Below are 5,586 nucleotides of genomic sequence, written 5' to 3' on the forward strand. Positions count from 1 at the left end.
ACGGCGATGAAACCTACTAAAGGGCGAATCGTCGAGATGATCGGCGATATCGACTAACTTCACCGAGTGGTCCTTCGCAGCACATTTTCAGTAAACTTTAAATACAAGTTGAAGTTTTGTAGCTCAGCATCGGAGTAGAAATTATTATCAGTAAGTCCTAACATGAGACTTAGAATATTCTCACTAAGATTGGAGAGGGATTTGAAGAAGTTGAAGATCCAAAGGGTTTCAACTCCAAGATATTGCACTTGGGTCATGTGGATTCTTCACTTTTGACTTGTTTTAAGAATTAATATTGCATACCCATCGATGAAAACAAAGATTGGTATACATTCTTTCCTCTTTTACATGTGTAGCTAAAACCCCAATTCTTAGGGTGTGATTTTGTGAATATGGGTTAGATTAATTATTGGGTCTTGCTTGCTGATGGTTTATGTATTGTTTAGATGTGATTTCGTTTAGTAGTAGCGGTGGAACTTGATGAAATTTTAGTTGCAAATATGATTTCACCTATGTGTTTTCGGCTTGCTAGAGAGAGAGGTCGTAAAACTAAGACTATTAAATTGATGGCCGGTGGGAGTGGGTCGACATGAGGTACATCTCGAGAGAGTGAACCCTATTCCTTCTCCCACGCACTCAGCTCGAGAGAGTGAGTGGGCTAAGCCAGAGGCTGTTCTTCGTGCGGCAAGTGGGTGTATGATAGGAACTCATTTAGATTCGGGGTAAGTTGCTCGAGAGAGAATTTACCCCTACTATAGTCTAGCCCCGTATTCCTATCACATCCAAGAATCCCATCTCCTTGATTAGTACTCCTCTTATTTATTCTGCTTTTGCTTTTTACTTTCTTAAGAACCAACCGTTGATAATTGACACTCGTGTCAAACCCTTGAATTTGTCATGTCTTCATTCGATAAAGTCGCTAGCTATGGTTAGTTTTAGCACTTTCGCGCTTAACCACTAATTTTCAGGAACCACTCCCTTGGGACTCGATCCCAACCCTTGGTTGGGTTATTTTACTATTGTACGATCGTAGACACTTGCATTGGAAGTTGTGTATTGATTACGCAAACATCAATATGGGTCCGCTTCCGGCGAGTAGTGTTATGTGAAAATTTATGGTTAAGACAAATTTTGCTTTTGATAGTCGTAGTTTACTAACTTTATTTTTAGTTTCGTTTTTCTTTGGAATTGTTGATGTAGGCAGATACCCTGTGCATGGCTAAGGGAAATGGTAGTAACTCAGCTGAAACTAGTGAAGAAGTTGAGAGGGACTTCAAGTTAACCGCACTGGTAACTTAGTTGAGCGAGTTAGCCACCAAAATATCAGAGGTGGAAAACCAGAGCAAGATCCAAGAGAGAAATATACCCCCTCATGAGCGGAAACAATCGAGAGACAAGGAGAACAATCGTGTCGAAGACAAACTCCAAATCATTATCCAAAAGATCACCGAACAAGATCGAATGTTGAAAGACATGAAAGACAATATTGAAGTGTTGAATCAAATGATTGTCTCCCATTCTAGATCGATTCAGCTGATCAGGACACTCATGAGTTATGTAGTACCTCCTCTTCACTCAAATGAACTATTGAGGTTACCTAGTAATACTAGGACCAACCCCACTAATGGATTGTGAATAAGGACTTACGTCGTGCCATGACGTTAACTAAGGACCTTCTTGGGAGGAAACCCAAGGTTTTAGATGCATTTGTTTGCCTTTATAAATAATGGTGTGTTAGTGGTGCAGGGTTAAATGCTGAAAGTGTTTGGAAAATGCATAATTGGCGAGTAAAATGGTCAGTCGGCGAATCGCCGAAATGGTCGGCGTGCCTGAATCAACCCGCTATTTGGCTTAACTCAAATTTAATTCATAGCCTGTAAAACTTAGCGAGCTCAAGAGACAGTTCAGCGTATCACCAACTTGTTCGGCGACCTCGATTCAAACTGCCGTCTTGACCCCAAAGAAACTAATGATCCTCTCAAAAATGGTGGAGCAAGTGACCACTTGGCGTATTGCCGAGTGGATCGGAAAGTGCGACTAACCTCGTCGAATGGATGCAAACTGGATGGTTTATATTGACCAAAGGTCTCAGAATTTGAACTTCTTCACCTTCCCTCGCTTTTAAACTTCACAAACTCACACCAAGGTAGTATTTTTCAATATTTTTATATTTCATTAGTATTTTAGTTGTTGATTGGTGCTCAGAACTAGGATTTCTTTGCCGCCTAGCTTTTCAATCGCATTTTAATCGACATTTAAGGTTGGTTTCTGAATCTCGAGTTTACATTCGAATATTTTGTACTCATTTGCAATGATTGTATCGTATTGTTGTGTGCTGGGTCTCTCTGATAGAATTAGAATGTGTAAATGCCTATTTCAATTTGCAAATCTTGCTCTTATTATTTTGATTGTCAAATGCCAGTATTTTTGTGCTTTTAAATGAATGAATTTGCAATGAGTTGTGCTTGGGTGTTGTTTAGATTGATGTGGTGAAGTCTGAGTAACCCATGCTTTTGCTAAATGACGAAAATTGCTCAATGATAGAGCGGGTGACAACACTCTTTAGAGCAAATATCGTCAAATGGCTGAATTTGGTAAAACCGGGAAAAATCTGAGTATCTCAGGGTGATGGGTAGTACAGGTTTTGTTTGAATTTCATTACTGCATGCTTTGATTTTGTTATCAGGGGTTATGGGGTTGAATTCGAGAATGTGGATTGAAAATGGGCACGTTGAGCCGTTCAGCGAGCTGGGTCGAGCTCATCGAACCACTCGGCGGTTTGCCTAATGACCCCATCTCACTTTTAAATTAATGCTCTATGTGTTGTTTGAGTCTGTAACTTCGGGCGAGAAGCCTTTAGTCGTCGAAAGCACTCGGCGACTCACCGAAAGTATGCATGATCGCCCTTTGTATGCTCCCCTGAACCTCTGTTGCACTGTAACTTTTGGTGGACAAACCCATGATTGCTGAAAGCAGTCGGCGATTTGCCGAAAGGGCCTTCCCATTGCCAACTTTCTATAATTTTTAAGCCAATCCCTTCGGCGAGCCCGACTTAGCTAGCCAAAGAGGTTCGGTGACTCACCGAATCGATCAACGAACCTGTCTGCAATAGATTTTTTGAGTTTATGTTTAAATTTTCTCCTAATTTGTCCCGATCAATTGCAAATATGGTACGCACAAATCTAACCACACAACCTTAGAAGAAAGCACATGGCATAACCATAAACGAGGGGGGCTCAAATCCTCCAAAGAGGAGAGGAGAAGAACTCCCAGGAAGAGATAAAGGAAAAAGGAAGAAGCATATAGCTAGAAAAAGAGTAGCTATTGAAACCCATGCAAAGTTTTTAGAACCAGAAGATGAGCAGCCTCTGATAAACAGAAGGGATGAACTCCGGGCCAGATCTCAGTCCACATCCACCAATATTCCCTCAACTGCCACTCCTCCAACAACAAACTCCATGCCAGTGCAGACACCTCCAGTGGCCCCTGTACTCCCTATCATTCCTTCTCCTAGACTACTGAACAGACTAAAAGGTGAGGGGGTACGGATCATCCTATAGGAGAAGCTATTATCTACGGAGGGCCTGGAAGGTAAACATCCCGATGTGATTGACACCCTCCATTACCATGAGTTTGAGCAGTTTATAAGGCCCCGAGGCCCTTATAATCCTTCTTGGGTTAGGGAATTTTACACAGCTTATGAGGAGTTGGTTCCCAGGAATAAGAAGAAGGCAAGCGATTTTAGACCAGTTAAGTCGGTCATGCTCAGAGGCAAGGAAGTTGAGTGCCACATCGAGTATATTAACAATGTATTGGGTAGATCGTTGCACTCTGCACTTCCCTACGAAGGGTTGCCTATTGTTCAATCCCTAGATGATCTAAAGGGTTGGCTGGCTCCTCTAATTTCTGACACCACCCCGAGGCCGATGGATGCAAGGGAACCTATTGAGAAAAAGGACTTGACCATCGCTGCCAGTTTCTGGTTTGGTTTCATCAGCAACACCATCATGCCATCCCAGAATGAGTTCATTTTGCGCCATCCTAAGGTAGCTTGCCTTGGTTCTATCATGTCCAGGAGGCGCATCGATCTGGGGCTATTTATTTCACAAGAGATGGCCATGAGGACTAAGCCGAAGCTGACTTCTCTTCCATTCCCAGTCTTGATCATGGAGTTGTGCCAGCATGCCGGAGTACCTCGGGACACTACGAGGGATATTGAGGTCACCCCATCTTCCTCCAGTGACATCCGGCGTATTGAGGCCAAGTTCAAATGAGAGGAAGTCGATAGAAGGAGAGCAACTCCGGCAGATATTTTTCTTAAAGTTGATGTTGACTCGTTACCAGCATAGGCACCTTCGCCTACTCCGACATCTGAGCCATCAGGTACATCTGTTCCTTCCTCTTCTTCATAGGTCCCAAGTTCTTCTTCCTCCTCCCAACCTGCTAGGATTACTTAGGCCATGATCTTGAAGATGGGACAGCTAGCCTATTTAGCGGATGTGAGAGCGAATCAATTAGAGAGATCCCTTCCAGGAATGATCGATAGTGCTATCTTGGCTGCACTGCACCCCCTTAGGGCCTCTGTTGATGATCTGGCTACTAGAGTCACTGCTTGTGAGAGCAGACAGGGGGAGACATTCAAGATTTCAGCTTTGAAATCCAAAGTGGAGGATTTGAGAAAGGACGTAGACTATTTGAAGTCTATCGACTTCACCTCACTGATGCGGGGTGCACATGGAGAGGATCATCCTGAGACCTCGGGGATTCCTCTGGCTACCATCAGAGATGTATAGACTGGTGGCAAAATATATGAGGAGTCAGATGTAGAGACCGACGAACAGATCATAGCAGTTCAAAATTAGGAGATGATGGAGAGCCGAGAGCAGAGCATATTTAGAGATTTGTCAGATCTTGAGGGGATGATTGTGCAACCGGTGATCCAGACATCGCCGACTGAGACGTCTACAACAGCCTCTAGTGGATCTGGCACGGCTATTTCCTCTAAGGTGACTCCGGGCAGTGATGCCCAAGTTCATACTGCTACTCCGGGCACTGAGGCCCCGACAGATGGAGCTACTGCATAGACAGGATCCCTCTTTACCTCCCTCTCTATCTTACTATATTTTTGCTTTTGGATACTTTCATTTGCATTTGAGGACAAATGCTTTTATTTGTGGTGGGGTGAGGCCCACTTTTGTGTGCTACTCGCGTTCGTGTTTTGTCGATATATTTTTGGGTTTTCTGTTTAAAATTGCTTAAATACTACGTTTTTGTGGATATTTGAGCTTATGTATCCTTTTTGTTTTAATTGAAAAATGATTTTGACCCGTCCGATATTTTTTGCCTCCTCTCGTGTGTAGAATGTGGTTATTCTTTGGCAAATTTGAGTCTCGGTTTCGATCAACACCGATGACTTGAATAGTGCTTGCAATCGAACGAACATGAATGTACGGCTACGATCAGGCCAAATGTAGTTGCATAGACAATATGTGAACTCTTTGCATCTCGTTGTGAGTAACCTATTGTTGAATTGAGTCTCTTGTGATGTCGTTGCACACTAGCGAAAGTGTGGAGTCTTGTTTGACT

The sequence above is a fragment of the Solanum tuberosum genome, unplaced genomic scaffold (assembly GCF_000226075.1).
Source record: "Solanum tuberosum cultivar DM 1-3 516 R44 unplaced genomic scaffold, SolTub_3.0 scf00121, whole genome shotgun sequence".
NCBI lineage: Eukaryota > Viridiplantae > Streptophyta > Magnoliopsida > Solanales > Solanaceae > Solanum > Solanum tuberosum.